General features: G+C 39.7%; 1 pseudogene; it reads right to left on the reverse strand.

Annotated features, from left to right (window-relative positions):
- Window positions 1-11,617: 11,617 nt before the first annotated feature.
- On the reverse strand, window positions 11,618-15,844 carry LOC138585230 (uncharacterized; annotated as a pseudogene).
- Between the last annotated feature and the right edge of the window lie 7,687 nt (window positions 15,845-23,531).

Genomic DNA, 23,531 nt, shown 5'->3' on the forward strand with positions numbered 1-23,531 from the left:
TTTTACCATTAACTAAGACTGAAGGCCTTTTATACTGTGGGAGGTTTAATTAGAATTGACACCACCTGAGTGACCCAGATATATATATGTGATTTTATTATTAGCCTATAATTTCATTATCATCATTCAACATGTAGAAAGAAAGTGTAATCTATTGAGTCAATTTACATAGATAATTCACAATCATGAACCTAATCTGGATCTTAAACCTGCCAATTGCCAACTAATTTAACTAAATGTGTTATATCTTTAATCGTTTGTCATGTTAAGGCTATAGCACTTGTTTCAAAGGCACCTGCGTATTGTGTACATAACAGAGTGCAATATGAATTAAAATTGTAATTTCCAATAGTGACAAGCATTATTTATGCGCGTTCTTAAATTTACACAAGCACTACGCGTGGTCAGCAGCATGTGTAGATTTTGTTAGTAGCTACGAAAAGATCGTAGCTACTAAAATATTGATGAATGCGGAGATGCACGTAAATTTCCGTCTGCGAACAGTTTACACACAAATTCGTTCTGCTCACGTTTCATGAATGAGACCCATTGTCTTTAGAGGGCAGGCAGTGTGAGCCCATTCTTGAGAAGACGTCGAGTAAGTCCTCTTCAACAGTTTCATCAATGTTGCCCTGTAGTGCTTTTTCAAGCGATGCACGCTCATTCTCTGAAAGAAATCTGGCAAATGACATCATCAAGAGTTCTTCATCCACTGAACCAAGTCCTTGACAACAGGCAAGAACAAAAGCTGGTGACAGTCTGATTGGTATGAAATTTGTGGTCCAGGTATCCTTTCAACCACACTCTTCCAAGAGCTTGCCATGCCTTCTCATAATAGTCTGGTCGTAGTCTGGGTACTCGTTCATCTTCCCCCTCACACTGTTCCAAGAAATGTTCCCAGAACGCGGAGTATACCTCTCTTGACACACCATCACTGTTCACAGCTTTCTCATTTGTAAACTCCATTTTTAGATTAGCATTCAGTAGTTTTGGTTCCATGAAGATATTAAGGACATCATCAACTATGTTTACTCGTCTTAATTTCACAAGGAGTTCTTTTTCAAATGGGTCTGGTGATGCTGGAAGACTGCTTGATGATACAGGTCCGTCATTCAGTGTAGAGTGCTGCAAGATTTTTTAAAAAGGTAATTAGGTGTGATTATTGATTGATTAATCAATTGGTGAACAGAAAATGAATCAGCGACTTTGACAATTAATATATCAATTAGCATGCAGAAATGAATTATGCTGTGGTTCTAGATTTGCTGCTTTGATGTTTTATATCACAATACATGGAATATCTTTTGGTTTTGGAATGTTTGGATGTAAAAGTAATCTAAAAACATTAGCTTGGTGTGAGAGAACTTGGGATGACAATTTGTCACTGTTTTTGTTCATTTTATAGACAGAATAATGAATAGGGAAAACTCTTTGAAATAATCAATAATGGCAGTAATATTTTTTTGCAGCACTGTTAGAAATAACTCAGTTCTACACTATACCTGCATACTGTTGAAGTCATGTGGATTCCAGGGAAGGGTGGAGTCTTGATTATCACCATCATCACCACAAACGGGTCCAAAGTATACTTCAGAGACCTCAAGAGATGCTTGGCTGGCAAGGGCAAGAGGGGAATCCAACTCGTCACTTAACAACTGGTCTGCATCTTGATTTGACACAGGCATTAAAAAGTCGTCTTCAGATCCATGCCTGCTTGTTGATTGCCGAGTATGATTGCCAACATCATCGGAAGATGATGGATGCAGGACCTCTGTGTTGCTCATCTCAGGAGTTGCTGGTCTTGATTGCCTGATTGGTTCTCCTCTCTGTTGATAATTAAATGAAAAAAACAAAACAAACATATAATTATTACCTTATCTTTGTTTTTGCATCATCTGATCAAAGCCGTCATGTGTACTATCACATTCATGTGATTAAAACACCTTGCACCGGAGCAGATTTTTTTGGTATATGCATATTGAGTTAATGTGGCATTGAACTCAAAACCTTTTGCCCACTTCCATCATCTTAGCTGCAGTTAAAATTTGAGATGGATTTACATTTGTTGTTTGCAACAAAATCATGGTCTCTTAAACCCCATCTCTGTGTCGTCATAGACTTTGAATTTTATCTTCGACATTATTTTTTTTGTTTCAATTTTGTATTTGATATTTTGATTGATCAATTTTTGTTTCAATTTTAAAAAGTATTCTTTGAACATTCTGGCACAAATTAATCTCCATACAACACAAGTTCCATACTGTATATCACAGACTGGGTCCATAAAAATGCAATACTGGGGCTTACTTTTTAATGGTTTTCCTGCATTGAGCCACTGGGTGCTGGATCTAAATCAGTGGAGCTCTCTGGATGATCCACTCCATGATCAGTCCCAGTCCTCCAGTGATGACGTCTCCTGGTTTTGTTCCTCAAGGATCGTCTCTGCATTGTCCTAGTCTATAAAGAAATCAGCAGATCAGCAAATTATAGGCTTATACAGCCATGATTGTCCAACTGTTCAAAACAAGTCTTTCTGAACTTATTTTGATTGAACATGCACATAAGTGGAGAGAGAAGTGGAGCAAATATGTTAAGAAAATTGTATTTACATCTCTGGACCTCTTGCAACTCAACTATCACCCTTGATTCAGCAGATACATTTTTTTTTTTTGCAGGCTTCATGTTCCTACATGACATTGAGTTAAGACAATAGATTTATCCTCAAAAATCACTGAGGACGGCATTGAATGTACAGTACACATATTGAATAAGACCACAGGTAAGAAAGCTAAGGTGGACCTTATTAAATGGACTACTCTTTGAAAACAATAAAAATTAGTCAAATGCATACCTTTTTACACCCTATATCCTCTACTCATTGCATATGAGACAGGTGCGATATACAATGCTAATCACACCAACCATAAAGGCAGTGATTCATTCTACACTGCAAAAACAGCCCTTCTAGAAAGAAGCAAAAAATTCTTATATTCAATCAAATCATCCTATATCAAGCAAAAAAATCTGCCAATGGGGTAAGCTTTTTTTGCTTGACAAGATTTCTTAAAATAAGCCCAAAATTCTTGGCTCTGAAAGACTAAAATGAGACTTTTAACTAGACAGAAAATCTTAAATTAACCCGAATTCTTCTAAAACAAGCAATGAAAAAAACACTAATTTAAGATTAAGTTACTTAAAATTAGAATTTAAGTCTCTTGACTAAATTAAATTTAAGAATTGACACCTTAATCTGGGATTGATAATGAGCATAAAAGTAGTTAAAATAAGACATAATTTCTTAAAACAGCATAACAAATATAAGTGATGTTGTCTTAAATCAAGACACCAAAACTTTGTCATTTAATATTTTTTTATTAACTTTGCAATACAATTGCTCAACTCAACATCCAAAAAAGGACGACTTCCACATTCCAGAGCTATCATAATCTAACAGATTGAAAAGCCAGTTTTGATTTGAACCTCACTATCAAAAAAAAACAGTCAAATCAGTTATTGTAGCAGCATACTACAGCAATAAACATCATGTTGCAGCTGCTTTGCAGCATATTATCCCACAGGAAAGGTTTTCAATCTCACCAACAAATGTGTCTAACTGTGATGAACTTTTTTTTTAAACAGAACATCAACTTTCTTTGAAAGTCTTACAACAGGAAGAGTGGGGCAGAGTGATGGACAAAGGGACTCACTCACTGAATGACTTCCACTCACCCATCGCTTTTTTGTAGTGAGGGGTCAAATCCTGCTCATGAATTGAATCTTGAAGTACCTCTGTCTGCAGTACTGACAGTAGTGTAGAAATGCACTTGGGGTAGGTCATGTGCAGGGCATAGTAATATGCCATGACGTAGAGAAGTCCCTCATTAAGTCTGTCCATGGTGAAGGTGGTCACAGGTGTTTTTCCGATGGCGATCATGCAGTTGTCCTCAGAAACGAGCAGAACCGGAGAAGACAGGGGTCGCTGCTGCATGAAACCATTAGGATCCTCAGAAGTCTAGATGACACAAATAAATCAAGAAGATTAGAAAAAACATTGCAAGTAACATAAACTTAAGACCTGGACTAGGACATTAGTGAAATCATATTGTACTTTAAAACACACAGTCACAGTAACCCCTCAGCATTAAGCCCACTGCAAATGCTGAATGCACAGCTAGTTCCAGTGATGTTAGTACTACATTAAGTACACTATGGAAAACACTTCCCCTTTGGAGCTTTTGAAATGATAAAAGTTTATCTCAAAGTAACTAAACCTAATATAAAATGTATGCCTGAAAAACTGTAACATATATTATGAAATGTTTCAGTAAGTCTGTAAATCTCACCGCTATGACATGGAAAAGAGCCTCGCTGCTTGAGCCCAGGTTCTTCGGTGGCAAAGTGCTGGACGGAAAGAGCAGTGGCAGGGCTCTGAAGACAGCTGTGATATGCTCCACTGGTTTAATGGAAAAGGGACAATACAAGGTGGTACCATAAATAACTTTAACATAACAAATAATTACGAGACATTATTATATAAAATGAACAAGTCAATGTATTGTGACTTCACCTCCATTCAAAGTTTTAGGAGGCTTCATGGCCTTCTTCATCACTCCATAAAACTGGACCTTTGAATAGTTTTCCATCTGTTCTGCATCTCTGATATGTACTGGGAGTTGGTCGGTTGGATGATTGTCTGCAGCTCATCCAGCACCTGAAAAATAGATTCAGATAAAGAAAAAAAAAACTGAAAAAAAGTACATTCTGATGACTTCTTAAAAAACCAACATTACTTACATGATCCAGTTCTCTGAAACAAGGGTAAGCCTCTAGAATCTTTGTTGCTCTGTCTTGCTCCTTTAAAACATCAGAGGTGATGAAGCGTCTTCGAGACTCAAATTCCATGTTCAGCAAATGAGTTACCGCAGCTTTGTTTGGCTTTTTGGACTTGTACATTTCTTGGAGGGTCTTGTAGTGTCTTGCTTGGATTTTCTGGCTGTCCATGATGTCAACTGAACAAGCTGAAGACATTACAGGAACGTTATGGTGGAAAGGGGACATGAGATTTCCAAACTAACAAGTAAAACTGACAAATTAAATGTAATACAATACATACATTCTTCATCACTGCTGTTCCGGTTCTGCGCTGGGGTGCTGGTTCTAGGTGACAGATCTACTGGGATGCCCATGGGACTAACAGGTGACCGTTCCAGAATAATGGTGGATGTACTGGAATCTCCATCATAGTCAGTAGTTGCAACGTCTGAACTGACTTCTTGTCGTGGTTTCTTGGAAGGAGGACCTTTGGCCTTCTTTGGACTTCTGACATTTGAGAGTCTCTTCATGAGCTTTTTGGCAACATGCTCCTGCGAGGCATACATAGTTAACATTAAAAAAAATGACAATAGGCTCAAACTTTCTTATATTCTAATTATAGCTTTCGGCAATGTCTTGCTCCATTTGAACTTTCTGTCACGATTTAGCACTGTATGAACAGAAATCTCAGTATTAACATCATACCAGCAACAAGCAAAAGTGACAAAATCTACTCACCCACTCATTGTTTGACCTGTCTTTTATCATTGGATAGTAATCCACCAGTCGCTTTGCCATGGCATTCACCTCATGTTTGGTGGGGTATCTGGAGTCCTCTGTGGCTCTTGCGATGGAGATCATGTTAGTCATAGTGTTTCTTATGAGTCGGCAGAAGAGCTCCTTGGATAGGGTCACATTGTGCTCGGTCCCCAGCCGTTTCTGTTCAAAGTAGGAGCGTCGCACCTGTTCAAGCTCACTGTCTGTGAAGACTATGTATTCTGGGTTTGACATAGTCACAAATTTAGAAGTATTGGCCTCCTCTTTTGAAAGGTCACTGCCTCCAGTGGGGGGTGATTGCTGAATTTCGGGAGCAGTATCCACCTAAAACACATTTACACAAACATTTATTGAGTAACTTTGTCATAGTATGTTCTTACTTGTTAGTTTAAGCATCATCATTTTGGGGATTAAAAAAGCACTTTTTTATTTTATATCCACTGTTGAAATGGACTCAAAGCAGAAATGTCTAAACTAATGACATATTTATGTATATGAACCAGATTTAAACTGTGATATTGGAAAAATGTTGTACTGTTAAACAGTTCTGTTGTACTGTGAAAGACAAACCTGACCTTTTCATCTTCATTTACAACAAGCCATATAGCCCGCCGCCTCAATAAATTTTCAGGACCAGGAAAGAGGTCTTTGATGTCGTCTCGGGAAAGCGAGGGGAGTAAGTCTTCTCCAATATTAGCAGCTGGAATATAGAACAGTTACAATCAGGGCCGAGAAACAAAGGTTATCATTGAATTCCCTCAGATTTTAACATAGCAGGTGAGGACATTTTGCCAACACCCCTTGTACAATAAGCACTGTTTGGACATTTTACAAATTTTTCCTATTTTTACTTCAAGAGCAGTGAGCGAATTTGACAGCATTTATAAATTACCGGTACATATATTGAAGCCATGCAAACTACAGTAAGAGTGACAATAGAGCCTTGCTAGATAAAATGCATTCACATTTCATGTCAGTTAATATATTTTGTAAAGCTTGATAGACAATTGGCACCACAAATGGCACCTTTAAACAAATGCGTTAGCATACAGATTAAACTCAGGCGCCTTGTACTGATAGTGCGGGGGGGGGGTGCCAAGGTAACAAACACCGAGTCAGTGGCAAGACTTGAACCGGGGTCCTGTGCGCGCAAAAGAGCTCCAACGGCTCCGGCTCCTGCCTGGGCATGTGCACTGCTTAATCAATTAACCCTTAACGTTTTACAACCAGGTGTTGCTGTTTTTTCAGCATTTACAGCCCCTAATATTAACAAAATGGACCCAAAGCTTAATTAGACTTAACCTATTTCTAGATGGGAATCATAATGCAACACCAGCCGGTTTTTTGATGTAGATTAGCTGCTAAACTTTAGCCCATTAGCAAATCCACGAATCGTTAAGATAGGTAAACAACGCCAGCACAACATAAAAGTAACCCCTGTAGCATACCTCTGAGTGTGGCAATTGCAACCTCGTCCAGTTTGTCCATCTTTTGACTCTGATATCCACAATCGACGTTTGAGAATAATAAATTTCGAGCAGCAGCAGGTGACCTCCGGAATAGCTGCTGTGTAGGCCTAATTCAAATTGCAACGGACTCCAAGCGGAGAAAAAAAACAAAAAAAAGCGCGACAGGGTGGATTGTACCATCTTCCAAGAGGGAGCGGGGGTGGGCACTCAGCCTAAATGAGTTTATTTTGCATTTATACAAATTATATTCATCTAAATAAGTTCATATTACTTTATAATTATTAAAGTCGAGTCACACTCATGTGATAATTTATAAATGGCAAGTCGTTTCTGCCGTCATAAGACACTGAATTATGGTACGTACCTTTATCACATGACGTTTGACATTGCTCCATTAGAAATAAAGTGTGTGTTAAAACAGTTAGTTCTTTTAGGTCAACTAGACTTGGATGTTCTCAATACTGCATTAACTGGATTTCCCTACTCTCCACTTGATGTCAGAGACAAACCAAGCCCTATAGCTTACAGCACATTAGCTTCAAGTGATAATAAATTGAAGCAATCCTCAGACCAAATGATTGTTCTACTAAAGATATTGCCATTTCTTATTGATACAGCTAAAGATACTGAATACTACAAAATAATTCTTGAACTCATAGAAATTGTTAAAATTTTGTTTGCTCCTGTCATTGGTCTACAGACAATTAGCAAGTTGAAAAGACTAATTGAACAGCATTTAAAACATATGAAAAGTCTTTTCCCTGATAACAACATTACCCCAAAAATGCATTATTTGATTCATGCTCCATCGCAGATAAAACTCCTGGGACCAATGGTCCGTCACATGTGCATGAGATTTGAATCAAAACATTGTTTTTTCAAACAGTGGGCCTCAAAACTAAATTTTCGAAACGTTTGCAAGTCTTTAATAAGGCATAATCAAATGTATGAATGTTGTCAAAATGTAAGTCATTCTGAACACCCAATTTTTTTTAACGAGTGTGCGTTCAGAAATATGCAACATGTCGTATTTGAAAGAAAAAACAAGGGCTTTCCTTGGAACTGATGACATAGACAATGCAGTGTCTGTTAAATGGATTAATCTAAATGGTAATAAATATATACGGGAGAAGACATTACTTGTAACTGCTGTTAATTCCAATGATTTACCTGAGTTTGGACTTGTGAGCAATATCTATGTAATTAACTCATCATTATATTGTTTTGAGTTGCAGCAGCATACTACTGTTCGCTATGATGGAAATTACATGGCATATACAATAGAGATTCCAAACATGGCACAAGCAACTGAACTCATAGCATCTGATAATCTGGTAGATTTCACTCCATATTATAGTTATACTCACAAGGATGTGACATATGTCCCTACAAAATATTATCTGGGAGATGTGCTTGGGCTACACAGAGACTCATCTGATGGACTGTAAAAGGCGCACTGTTTAATGTGTTTGCCACAAACTGTGCTTCTTGACCATCAATTTTGTTGTTTCATGATTCTTTCTTCTTCAGATGAACAATCAATTAGCAGTCAGATGCCGATGCTGCAGGATACTGTATGTTCTTTTGTGATTCAGGATGCAATTGAGTCAAGGGTCATATCATTTTGGCCATTTTTTCATTTTGTTTTGTTTATGGGCCATGCAGTTTTCATTCAGCATGGTTATTTGTATTATGTTGTGTGTTGTATAGACCAGTCTGCTGTCATCTTAATATGTTAGATATGAAGCAGCAGGTTCTGCCCTGCAATGAAAATAATAATAATAATAATAATTAAAAAAAACCTTTAATTGTCCTTGTTTCATGGCATTCTTAAATTGAGAAGTTGTGCAAATGGCCTTACTCTTAAAATAAGGCAAATAATCTTGTCACTGCACTGGGTTTTATTGTAAAACATTTGTATACTCTGTTTCTGGTTCATTCTAGCTCAAAATTAGCTGGTATATCTTATCAAGAAAAAGTAAGGCATACTTTAGTTACTGATTTCTGGACTGACAGGTGACTGACAGGTGCCGTGTTCCACCTCCATTTCTTGTTTTGATCTGGTGATAAGTGCCGTTATCAAAGTGGAGCCATTCTATGTCAACCCGCCGGGTGGCTTTGACTGCATGTTTATTGCCAACAATACTGGAGCCTTCTGTGTCTCTGTTGGCAGGAGTTTTCCGTTGTTCCCCGAGCCTGTCTCTTACTCTTTGCATGAGAGCGGACTCACTGTCTCCACTCCTCCTGACTTTTCGTTTGTCACACTTCTTTGACGACAAAATGCTCTAAGTGCAAGTTGGTCCCCATATCGTACAATATACTGTCCTAACTCCTCATCTGCCATAACACCTATGACGTTGATGTCGATCTGTAATAAGCAAGGCAAACGTCAAAAACGTTTGAAATTACATTAACATAGCAGGTAGAGAAAGCTAGCAACATTAGGCTATACATGTATTGCTTACTTTATGTGACTAAAGTTAACATATATCTTTACCTTATCATCTTTTAGTTGGTTGATAACACTATCAGGTATATTTCGCGTTTTCAGGAAAGAGAATAAGTCCACTTCTGCAGCCATTCTTTGAGGTTAATGATCTCAATGAGCCTAGAGGCGTACGCACAGGAAGCAAAACTGCCTGTGCACAACTTCCTGTGCTTAACCTAAGGTTTCTCGTGCTCACAAGAAACTTTTCTTTTCTTTTTTTCTTTTTCCCATGTCCCTTTAGGGGCTCCGTAGGATCGAAACTTACCATTGCCATGTTTATTTTGTGTCTGTATTATTTTTATTTTTGCTTCATTTTCAATTGGAAATTATAACCACTACATTACTCAATATTTGACCAGCGGATTTTTATTCTTCTTGAGTATGTATCTGTCCCGTGGGCAAAAGTGATTTAGAAGTGCAGTATTGGTGACAACAAGTGATTTGATATCGTTAACAAATGATCTGTGTGTTTTTTCACGGGACGTGCTCATTTTAATGAATAGATTCATTTATTATTCCTGTGTATCATATAACTTCACTGATATCTCATGTTTGCGCATCATAACAGCTTTTTGATAAGCTGTCATTGTTGGGAGGAATAACGAAACAAACGGGACGACCGGGGAATCCCGAGTGACATCATGCGCTCCCAGGAGGAAAGCCCTCCGCCCCACTGCCCCTCTCACTCATTGACCTTTTATTTTTTAAACATTTCATTAATAAAAAACGTTCTGGTTATAGGAAGTACATCACTTTCCTTTGTCTCCTTCGTCTTTGTTTTCACAGACAACACATGACAGACAGACTAGCGACCACACGAGTGTCTATAAAGTCCAGACCAACACAGTCTCAGCAGGTGGTGTGATAGTGACGAAATTATGACTCAACATTTAATGAGATTTTATCAGAGTCGCGTCAGAGCACATCTAACGGGGGCATTCAGTGGCCCAATCCCAATCTCCACACTCACGGACTCACGGACTTTGAGGCGCGTTCCCAGTAAGTGCGTGAGTGCTTAGTGCTGTCCCACTGTCAGATCACAGAGTGTGTGAGGGCTCGGATGCCGACTTTACAACGCCAAATTACGGACTTTCCATGAGTCCGCATATCTGCAGACTTTCCTGAGGGACTTACCCAGGGTTCATAGCGAACTTGGTGATGTTTACAAACGTAATTGTCCAGCCCTCCACTAAATATAAACAAATGTTCGTACATTGAAGTAGGATTCAGTAAAGTTCGACCAAAAAATAAAAAGAAATGTAAACAATGCAAGCATGGACGGTGACGGGAACCGCAAATACGTTTATCTGTAAGTGACAACAATTAAATATTCACAAATGATTAAACATTAATGCCTTTCTGACGTTTGATAGTTTGTTAAATAAAGCTTATCTTATCTTAAAATATGTAAACACTGTAAGACACACAAATACATGCTGCAGGTCGGCTTTATTACTTGTTAGATTTAATGGCCCATCTGGTTTCCAGGCAACGTGCGATGCCATGATAGTGCGTCCCATTCCTCATTTTTATGCAGTTCTCAAACCCTCACGGACTCACGCACTCACGCACTGCACGCCTGACGCCATTAAAGTCCGTGAGTGTTCAGTGCTTAGGCTCTAGGGTGGAGATTGGGATTGGACCAGTGAATGCGGGGGGGTCACTTTCTGCCACTCAACAACTCAATATACAGTGTAAATACGTGATAATATCAGTTTTCTGTCAACAATCAAACACGCTAATCCATGTCTCATACCAAAACCTCCAAAGGAGCAAGTTTTCACATAGGCACTGCATAGTGTACTCGAGTTATCAAAAAATGACAGCCCTCTCTCTCTCTCTCTCTCTCTCTCTGTCTCTCTCTCTCTCACACACACACACACACAGCCTCGCTCTCTTTCACGGACGCACGCAGCCATTGCGCATCACTGAAACAACTGTAATAGACCCCACAGCCAGATGCAGCACAAATTCAGACAGGACAAAAACCCATTCATCTTTCAGCTTTAAGTGTTATAAACAAGTATGCCACGGCGGGCAAAATAAGGTACATTAAAAGCACGGCTTACCTTTAGAAGAGTTGTATGTGGCGAGTGTGGCCACTAAACCTTCGAAGAACGGTGTCTTTCCACTCGGTTGTGCATTTTCGGGTCAAGTCTTTCTCAAAGGCCAGCTGAACCAACTGGTCCTTTCTTTTATGAAGCAATGCGCGTCTGTGGTCCGAAAACACATTTCTCAGGGTGGAGAATGAATTCTCGCACATTGCCGTGGAGGCACCAAATGTCAGGCCAAGTTTGAACGCAGTCCGCACACTTGGCATCGCCATCAGATGCGTGTGGTACTTTGAGAGAATGTACTGTACAGTCCGATCCACCCCCGTCGGTTCTGATTGGTTTTGCGAGCTGAAAAACTGTTTAGCAACTTTGAACTCTGTCTCAATGACATCCACTCGTGACAGGTCAATAATGTGCTTCACAGCACTGACGTCAAGGAATGCTGTGAGTTGCGCTCGCTGAATCTATGATCCATTTCTTCAAGTACTGAATCTACAATGCTGTAATCTAATCCTCACTGTATAGTGACTAAAATAAATAGATGAATACACAGATTAATAAAATATAAAGTTTGGAACCAAAAGGCTGGATTGCAGGCGGGTGAAGGAGGGGGAAAGGGGGGCACAGTAACTTATTTGGGGGGGCATTGCCCGGAAAAGCCCCCCCATGACGCCGACCCCGGATTTTATTCTTGTTTTTATTCATGTATTTTAATTTATAATTCTGATGAGCAGACCGGAAGACTCACCGCCCAAATGTCGTCACCTTTCTTCCGTGTGAGGTTTTATTTGAATGATATATTTAACATTTTGCAACACAGAAACAAGCCATTCTTTTTAATTATTTCTCCCTAGAAAATAAAGGTTTTAGTGAGGAGTTGATGACTGGAGTCGAGGGATGGTGAGTTTCGAACCCATAATATTTGGACTATAATCCCAGCTCTTACTCACTGAGCTAACTCTGCCTTCTATGCTGACAATAAATATTTCATTCAAATACTTTCTTCCACAATACTAAAAAAACTTTATCTAGGCTACTAACTTTGTGTCTGTGTTTTTCTAATTACATCTAATAATAATACTTAAAAAAAAACAAAAAACTTATATATGTCTGTATAGAGTGTATTATTGGCTCGACGGCACCATCTACTGGATGAAAATGGAACACATAAATAGAATGAAATAGAGGAAAACTACGTGAGGTGTTCATGACGGACTTGTGTGCAGGATGCAGATCAACTTCCGGTTGTGTAGTATCAAAAAATGCGAACGCGTGTGTGTGGACGCTTAACAAAATGTCTCCAACAGTGACAGATGTGAGTGCACACGCTGTAAGTACAGTACGCATGTTCTTGTTACGCGTGATGTAGTGTGCGCACGTCATAGTTGCCGTGCGTGAAATATTCTATTATCCTCATGCGTGCGTTTATGCGTGCATTCGCAAAAAACGCATAAATGTTACCCGTAGTCGCTCCGCGTCGTGTGATTATGCACGTGCAGCAGTCATCGTGTAATCGTGCCCGTGAACCGTAACCGTTATAAGTCAATGGGGAAACTACATGACACGTCAGGCGTTGCTTTGCTGCACAGGCGTCAAAGCACGCGCATCTGAAACATTCAGTTGATAGTTGCGCACGTTTATTGAAACGTATGGACCTTCATACACACACACACACACACACACACACACTTACTTAAGATGAAAGATGAACCAGGTGTATCAATGCATTTTGGAAGGGCCTGAAACTGTGGTTCACAGTTTCCTCAAACAGGACTGTGTTGTCAGGATACGCCTCAGCGAAATGCCTCTGGGCCTGATGACGTTCCGTGGCATCCACAAAGGGGTCTCGACCAAAGACTGAGGATCTTGTCAGAGTGGAGTGATTCTTTTGGTCGTACAAGTCAGCAGCCTGACTTGCAGTTGGAAGCTGATCTGCTGTGAGCATCACCCTGCAACCACCTTCTGCTAAGACATTTGGAATGCCTCTACGTGGGGAAAAGAAGATTGTTGTTGTTGGGTGACCAAAAGCTGACCATATTGGGCGGTGTGTGTGTGTGTATGTGTGTGTGAACAGAACACTTCCCAAGTTGTTTGTCCCAAATTTTCCTATCCTGCCTCTAGATGAAAAAGACACAGAAGCCCCCAAACTTGGCAAAGTTAGAGCACTGACAAGCTAGAGCACTGACAGGCCTCAAGAGGGGAGCAGCACTCATGTAGCAGTGCAGTTCTAATGAAAGATAAGAGTGGGACCATCTTAGTAGCACATTGTGCTTAGGCAAACCCACCAAAAAAACTGGTACTGGATCTAAATACTGAAATACCTGTAACTGTATGGCTATTCCATGCATCATGAAAACGCTGAAGTCCAAGATTGGCAATCTGGCACGTCAGGTTTGATACACAGAAGCGCACAGTGTTGTCCTCCATGTTAAGCCTCTCCTGATCCACAAGTTTTATGATGGCTGACTTCAGTGGATAGGTCACACGGTTGTTGACCTCAGGCCACATATGTTAAATCCTGAGGTTCTGTGAACAATTAAGAACAAAAGGGAATGAGAACTATAGAAATATTTCAACAAGATGCACTCTGAGATCACTGTTGAGGTAGCTTCAGGGCATTTGATAACAGGTTTCATACAGACAAGGAAAAGCAAGCAAATTGAAACAACATTTTCCATTATTGTCAATTATATATAACTTACTTTACAACTAAAAATATTTTTATTTATAATATTAGGCTGGTAATGCAATTTTCAGGTCAGACAGGCAAGCAGGCAGGCGCTGATGGATACTTCATTACATGTCCACTACAGGAGCCTTGGGTCTGTACAGGATCTGTGCTTGTTAATGAACAGAATGTGTGTCTATACACCCAAAATTTTACATAAAAGTATGAAAGATTAAATAAAACAAAAAAATGCATTTAGATGTAATTAGAATATTGATATTTCATTGTGATTTCAAAGACACCACAAAGTTTATTTTATTTAGCCATTGTCGGTTGCCATACTGTAGGGCCTGATAGTAGAGATGGGTATGCCAGGCCAACAACAGTAAAAATAGATTCCTAAGTGTTCAAAATGTATGTCCCCACCCATCGGTTCATCCTAACATCTGGAAGTGAAGAAAGCATTCCTATTGACTGTTGTGCTGGCCAAATATTTGAACGGCTTTGATTATGATATTAATTTAGGTTTAGCTCAATTGTCAATATGCATATGAGACTGAAAAATATATGACAAGACATACAGTTTTACGTAATGAAACAAAACACGTACCCTTGTCGACTGGGTCTAGAGATACGGTGGCCTTACTTGGTCAAATCTGTACCCAGACAGTTTCTCTTGCACAAAGAGAGACAAGACAAATTCTCCACCAAGGTCAACTCGGACTAGATCCCATAGGCCATAGTTGAGAACTGCAGTCCTATTCAAATAAAGAAAAACGAACAAAACAAAACTGGTTTTGCTAACTAGTTCATTCTATTCTGATGCAATGTCTGAAATTCCACACCCTAAGATACTCCATAGTTTGTTTTATTCTTCATTTGCCTGTTTCGACATTAGTGGATTACATCATGCTGCATATTGGTAGGATATTCTAATAACCCTTCACACACACACAATTCATTAAGTTGATACCCACTGAAGTCCGACAGAACTGCATAGACTGGAGAAAAGGCTAAAATGCTAACATATTATCTTACAGTTGTTGATGTATGTTAATGCTGAAATCTTGTAAGATGATTAGGACAATAACAACCAGCAGTAATTTCATTTAAAAAAATTTTTTTAGCAAGGTTGGCTATATCTTTAATCAGTGAACTATATTCATTGAAAGGATGGAAAAGTTTGTTAGTGAAGGTTATGGCACATGCTTACTTGTACACTTCATCATAGATGGTCAGATTGTTTTTAATCGGCATGGTGGAATGGCCAACCAGTGTCACACTGTAGCCATCTATGGCTATGACATATGTCATGCCGAACATGACCATCTTCTCATTCTGGTCAATGTGTATTTTTTGTCCCATTTATGCCGCATGGTAAGGCATGGGATTCAGGTTTCTTAATCCCTAGGACAGATGGATGAACGTTGAAGACTTGTATGGTTGTGTGAAAAACATGACTGCAACTTGTCTTTTTAAATATAATGACCAAGTTACTCCCAAAACTCTACAGACTTTGTACTGCACTGTTAAATGGGGGCATTGCATATTTACAGTTTAAGTTCTGCTGTGACATCGCTGATGACAGAAAAAAGGAACGTTTACTAACCTCTTAGGCAAAGTTGAGAATATTATAGCTTTGTTTTCTGGTTGTTGAAAAACCACACTATTTTTATGGCCTTCATTGTTAACATAGTATCAAAAAGCAGTGTAAGTACAATTCATGCATCACAAAGTCTGTGGACTTTTATTATGAGATAAGTCATGTGATTTTTAAACAGCACAACACATTTTTTTATGGCTATTTAACATCCTGGGTAAGTGGTTTTGTTTGGGGTGAACTACCCCTTTTAAAATAGACCGAAAGGGATTAAAGGAATATTAGGCCTAGAAAATAAATATGGGATAATGGACGTTGTTTTCAAGAAGAGGTCATGTGATTACGTTGATGCTTGGATGTTAAAACCTGTTATGGATGACTATCACTGTTAGACCTGTAGGTTACACAGCATGTTAAGATATTTTATGCATTTCTGCTTTATGGGAAAGCACAAAGATAGACAGAAAATAATGTAAGGGAGAGAGAAAATTAAATGTGATGGATAAAAATAATGAACGCCAGACAACTTCTGCTGACGCTCCATAGACTGAATAAGTCATGAAAACATACATTAATATTCACTCTATGTTATCAAGTTATCAATGAGCTTAACATAATATCACATTCTGTTTTCACAATCCAGTTTAGCATTTACATATTAACTTTATTAAAATGCATGAAACCAAGTTATACTATAAGTAGTAGTACTAATAGCAAATGGTGAGAAGAGAATAGAAAACAACAGTAATTCAAGTGACTATCAATATATGCACAAAAACCGATATGCACACAATTCCCAGCGTGCACACACATGCCTACACACATATTTTTTCGAATACCTAAAAATACATATTTACAAATGATTTAGTGCATTTTGATGCACACGTACAGGACTGACATGGTCACACTTCAAGCATTTTTCTCAAGTCTCTCATACTTTTAGCTAGAAAATACATTCAAATTTTAAAATGCTCCACGTCTTTTATGCAAAATAAAGTTTTTTCAACTTTGAAATCCCATTCATAGTAATTACCCCCTTTGGTCTCTGATAATACCATGCACCTGTGCGCACACATTATGGCTTCACGACACAAAAGTCTCACAACACCGCTCCTCAAGCCACAGGCAGTCAGGGGCGGGCGGGGGTGGCCTAGGGAAGCACACGGTTCAGTTGTGACGAGTTTCTATGGCTCTCGCTCTGACACTCTCTCTGCATTGAATGAAGCGCGAGAAAGTGGTACACATTATAGTTTAACTTGAGGGCCATAGCTCCATAGAAGCATACAGCACCTTTGGTATTACATCGTCTATACTTTAAAATGTAGCCTATTTGAAAATTATAATCCTACTGAATCCCCATTTTTAATAAATATAGGCCTATTTGTAATCTATTTAGGCTACCTCTTCTTTTTTGTAATGGTAACGGAATCGGTTACTTTTTTTGTATCCTAATTAGCACCATCATATCTTAAAGAGCTCATAGTGCCATATTACCCCTCTAGAACATTGCGCTCCCAGGATGCAGGCCTGCTTGTGGTACCTAAAGTCTCTAAGAGTAGTGTTGGAGGTAGAGCCTTCAATTACCAGGCCCCCCTCCTCTGAAACAATCTACCAGTCTAGGTCCGGGAGGCAGACACCCTCTCTTCTTTTAAGAGTAGACTTAAAACTTTCCTCTTTGACAAAGCTTATAGCTAGGGCTGGCTCAGGCTTGGACTAGCCCATAGTTATGCTGCTATAGGTTTAGACTGCCGGGGGGATCTGACACACCAAGCTTCTCTCTCTCTCTCTCTCTCTGACTCTCTGACTCTCTCTCTCTCTCTTCCTCTCTCTCTGACTCTCTCTCTCTCTCTGTCATATTAATGCAGCTCATTAACTCTGTATCTTCTGGTCCCATTAACATTACTAACCACATATCTTCCCGGGAGTTCTTGTGCTCCCTTGTCTTGAAGGTTCCTGAGGATCGTTGCTGCAGACCACCTGCTGCTGTGGACCTGCTCGACTGCAACAACTACTAACATCAGCCTTCCCCATAGTATCATTATTGTTGCTGCTAATGCTAATAGTAGACCTGTTGACTTCAACTGTTACAATTACGATTACCTCAGCCTTTATCATTACTCTGCTTCTCTCGCTAATTTATTTATTTATTTATTTATTTAGCCAATCTTCACCCTAGTCTACCACTATTATTGGCATTGTAACCATAAGTATGTGTCTGTTGTTGTTCATGTAACAGGGACATATGTTGTTGTGGTAACAAGAACATATGTTGTTGTTGCTCTCTCTGCCTGTCTCTATCCTGCATCTCCTTCTATCCCATTTTCGGCCCATCCATTCGAGGCAGATGGCTGTTCAACATGAGTCTGGTTCTGCTCGAGGTTTCTGCCTGTTAAAAGGAAGTTTTTCCTTGCCAATGTGCCGAATTGCTAAGTGCTACTCATGGTGATTCATGTTGGGCCTCTCTTTAAATAACTTAACAAAGAGTCGGTCTAGACCTGCTCTTTCTGTAAAGTGTCTCGAGATAACCCTGGTTATGATTTGGCGCTATACAAATAAAATTTGATTGATTGATTGATGTCGTGATTCTTGTTCAATATACATACAGTCATGTGATGCTTTACTTCACATGCAAAAGTATAAATTCCTTAAATGGCAAAAAAATTATGTTTCATTTACTTTGGGAGTATTAAGAAGGTGCATTCTTGTACTGAGTTGTTGATTTGGTTTACAGTTAATTTGCTATCTGACTCATACTGAAATGTTCCGAAGTGTTCCCATTGCAACTAAAAACTGACATTATACTCACACAATATAATTTATACACAATTTTACATAATGCATTTTAGGAAATTTCTGATGCAAACTACATTTTCTAAATGGAAAGCTATTTAGCTATATATGAATTATTCTGCCATTGCATAGCTGTATCATATATCATTAAATATCTGCATATTTTATCAGAAAGTTTGAAATTATTTGAATTAATTTTAAAATTAAAAGTTTGGGGGAAACTAATGTAAATAACAAAATGGACACAAATAAACTAAAGCAAATAAACACACTCATGCAATTGAAACCAATGTAAATAAGAAGAATAATAACGAAACACAATATGCCCAGAATAAACCTAATTAGCCAAATTGTTGTAGCCATTTCTGTTAACAATACATTTAAACTTTAGTATATTTTGCTTGCCTTAAATCTTTATATTAATCTAGTGATAAAATGTGTTTAATTTTGAATATAATTTTATGTACTTACCTATTTGGTTTGTTTCTACAGAGGCGTAGGTTTTTGTCAGGTGACTGACTCTAATTATAGATCACGCCCTACGGCTGCTAGTTGTCAGTCTAGCAATGTCGGACAGGTTGGACTGTGGCTCAATGCCAATTTTGACCACACACTCGTCGTCACCAAGCTGCTTTAATTTTTTCAGTATAGCACAAGTTTATTCGTTAATTTATTATTTTCATTATCTTTTGAGTTTATTTAGAGTTTTGGGATCGTTTTTGTCAATATTTTTTTGCAAAATAAATAATTCAAAGTGGAACAAGATCCTGGGAGTGCGTCTTTAGACCCACAGACTCTACCCGTTCAAGGTAGCGATCTTACTGCCGATGCATTAAGTCAAAATTGCTTCGATACTGGACTAGTTGGAAACTGGACTGGAAAAGTATTGCAACGCAAAAGGATCATGGATTTTCGTTGGATGGAAATGGACAGCGTTTGCATGAAGTACCGTGATTAAAACTGGGACGCAGCGCAAGCCAGCCTATTTTTTTGAAAATACTTTTTTAAATGTTTGAAGCTTTTAAAACGGCCGACTCACTGTGTTTTTGTTTGAATAGTATTTTTGAGAAGAGTATTTTGCGTTGGAAAATGGAAAGCTTTTCTGATCAAGCTATGAAGAGGAACGGAGATTGTTGCAAACAATTAAAACAGGTCGGGGAAAACTCAGCGCATTGACAAGAAAAAAGAATGAAGCGATGCATATGATCAAAGCAAATGAGGACAAAGACACTGTAAGGAAACATGTGGATGTGTTTAATGAACTTTTGTCAAACTTTATGGAGTTGCAAGTGGCTGTGCAAAGCATGTTGGAGCCGGAGGAGAGAGAAGCTGTAAGCCATGCATACTGGTATGAACCAAATGTAATTGGCTTCAAAGAATTTATTAATGTCGCTGAATCATGGTTATGCTGAGGCTGATGATGAAGAAAAAAATGACAGTGATATTGGCCCCAGTGTATCCCAAGTGGCAAAGCAGACCCCAAAGTCAACTCATGGCAAGGCTTCTAAATCAAGCAGGTTATCAGCTGCCTGCTTGGAGGCTGAGGCTGAGCGTGCTGCTCTGAGCGCTAAAGTACAAATACTGGAAAAAAACATGCTTTGGATATGGAGGAGGCCCAGCTAAAGGCCAAGCAAGAAAAGCTTGCATTAGCAGCAGAACTGGCAGCTGCAGAAGCCAAAGCAAAAATACTGAGGAAAGCTGGAGCACGCTCTATGAGCAGGAAGTGGGGCACAAGCAGCCAACAGTTTGCCACATTTACATCCTCCTCTGATGAAACAGAAGCAACACCAGCACCAAAAAAGGCACCTGATAAAAGTAAACAGCATTCATTAAAAGCAGAAGCAACTGCTGCCCCTATTAGCAGCCATGCTCATCCAGAACCAGCAGCTGCCCCAAACCACAGCCATGCTTACACAGAATTAAGTGTTCCTATAAACAGCAACAACGTTCTTGCAGATGTGATGAGAAGACAAACTGACATAACTGAAATGTTTTATTTGAGCAAGGCATTGAAAGCAAAACAGATGGAAGAGTATGGAAGACAGACTCAACTATCTTGAGCAGTACACAATGGGACAGCCCAGACAACTTGTACGCAACTGTTTGCATATGTAACCTGAAAGTGGATATAATGAAGCAATGGAGCGGTTGGAATGTCACTTTGGAAACAAGATGAAAATCACATCAGCATTCATGAACAAAGCATTAAGTTGGACAGCTATAAAGGCAGAAGATGTCGCTGCATTAAGGTCGTACTCACTTTTTCTATGCAGCTGCTACAACGCCATGTCTGAGATTGATTTTGTGGATGAGCTGGAAAATGCATCAAATATGAGGATAATTGTTTCAAAGTTACCTTTTAAGCTGCGTGATAACTGGAGGATGACTGTCTGTGATATTCAAGAAACTCAGGGCAGAAGAGCAAAGTTTAAAGATCTCCTTTACTTCATTGAGAAGAAAACTCGTGCTGTGCTTGATTCCATCTTTGGTGAAAGTAATATTCCAGTGGCAGTGAATAATAAAGTCAAACTAAAAGTGCAGCAAAAGCCCAACGGGGGAGCAGTTTCGCCACCACAGTTACCACTATCTCTGAGCAGGCTAACAGCAAACTGCAAGTGGATCACAAACGTGGATTAAATAGTGCATTTGGAAAACCATGCATGTTTTGTAACAGGGACCACAAAATGGAAGTATGTGGAGTGCTTAAGAACAAGCCCAACTCAGAAAAAGTGGAATTTATGAAAGCCAATGGTGCTTTGGATGTCTGGAAAAGGGACACATCAGCAATGCCTGCAAAAAAAACGCATGTCATGCCGGCACAAAGAAATGTGCACTCGTGATAGTCCCACTGAAGGTGAAAATGGACAAGGGAACCAAGACTGTGCAGACGTATGCATTCCTGGATGCAGGAAGCTCGGCAACATTCTGCACAGAGGCACTGATGCATCAACTAAATGGTAATGGAAAGAGGCTGGACATATTGCTAAAAACTATGGGTCAAGAAAAGCCAGTGTCAAGCAGCAACATTTCTGGATTGGAAGTTGCTGCATTCCTTAAACTGCCTGATGTCTATACACACAAATCCATCCCAGTCACCAAAGAAAACATTCCGAAGGAGGAGGACATACGAAAGTGGTCTTATCTTGAAGAAGTTGACTTGACAGCTATCGATGACAGCATTGGGCTGCTTATCGGTGTCAATGCCCCAAAAACCATGGAACCGTGGAGAGTGATTCACAGCGAGGGCAGTGGGCCCTACGCTGTGAAGACTCTGCTTGGGTTGGTCATCAACGGTCCACTAAATGTAAATGGTGATCTAAGTGTTGGTGCAGTGCAGGTTAATCGCATATCCATAGAAGATCTTATAGTCCAACAGTATAACCAAGACTTTGTTGAGCAGCACTGTGATGACAAGAGGGAGATGTCTGTTGAAGACCAACAATTTATGGATATAGTGTCAAGCTCAGCTAAGCTGGAGGACGGCCATTACAGCCTTAAGTTGCCTTTCCGCAAAGCTAATGTAAGCATGCCATTTAACAAAGCTGTAGCCCAGCACCTTCTGAAAAAGTTTAAGAAAGATCAGAAATTATTTGGTGAGTACATGAAGATTTCATGAAGGACGTCATTGGAAAGGGATATGCTGAAGTTGTACCTCAAAATCAATTGCAACATGAAAGTGGAAAAATGTGGTTTATACCACATCATGGAGTCTATCACCCACGTAAGAAGACCATACGTGTGGTGTTTCATTGTGCATCAGTTTACGGTGGAACTTCCCTGAATAAGGAACTGCTGCAAGGTCCTGATTTGACCAACACACTATTTGGTGTGTAATTCCGATTCTGTCAAGGCCCCATAGCTTTCATGACTGACTTCGAGGGAATGTTCCACCAAGTTAGGGTGGCAAATGAGGATGTCAACTTTCTGCGCCTCCTCTGGTGGCCTGAGTGTGTGTGTGTGTGTATCTTCATCTCTCTCGCGCTCTGTTTAGATACTGACAAATATATAAAAGCACACAAATATAACATCGTATTTGTCAATCGCGGTGTTTTATTTTGAAAATTGTTTTAATTTTGAAAATTGACTGGATTCTCTCATTGTTTCACATGTGACTTCCTGCCAGGATTGACGCGATCGCTCGCGGCTCGCACAAAAAATAGACCAGACACCGAAACGATCGCTGCAGGGCGCGAGCCGGCCGCAGTGGTGCGCGCCGCGGCGCGTCTGGTGTGAACAACACAATCGGTTTACATGGGCGCCGAAAGGAAACTGGCTCCGCTTCTCGGTGCTTCGCAGCTATTCGCGTCCAGTGTGTTCCCGGCGTTAAGTTTAGTTTCTCCTATCCATATACTGATTTTCTCCCTTACATCACTCAGTTGAACTGAGCTGGTGAAGAAGGCCCAGCAGCGACTTTATTTTCTGATGGTTCTCAAGAGGCACAACATCCCTCAAAAGCTGCTGGTGTCCTTCTATCGCAGCTCGATCGAGAGCATCCTGACATACTGCCTCTGTGTTTGGTTTGCCAGCTGCACAGTGGCACAGAAGAAAGCGCTGCAGGGGGTCATTAAGGTGGCCCAGAAAGTCATTGGCTGTCTTCTGACACCACTGGAAGAACTACACAGCTCCCGCTGCCTCAGGAAAGCTCTAGCCATCCTACAGGACTCATCACACCCCGGACACATTCTGCTTGAAATGCTCCCATCAGGCACACGATACAGAGTCATCAAAACACGCACTAACAGACTAAAACATAGTTTTTATCCTACAGCCGTCGTTGCATTAAATTCTGCCAGGCACATAACACATGCACTGCTGTCTGACACTGTCTTGCACTAGATATGCACTTTTATGGACTGTGTGAAATATTGTTTTT

The sequence above is a fragment of the Semicossyphus pulcher genome, unplaced genomic scaffold, assembly GCF_022749685.1.
Source record: "Semicossyphus pulcher isolate SPU_LCO1_2020_fin unplaced genomic scaffold, fSemPul1.0.p SCAF_11, whole genome shotgun sequence".
NCBI lineage: Eukaryota > Metazoa > Chordata > Actinopteri > Labriformes > Labridae > Semicossyphus > Semicossyphus pulcher.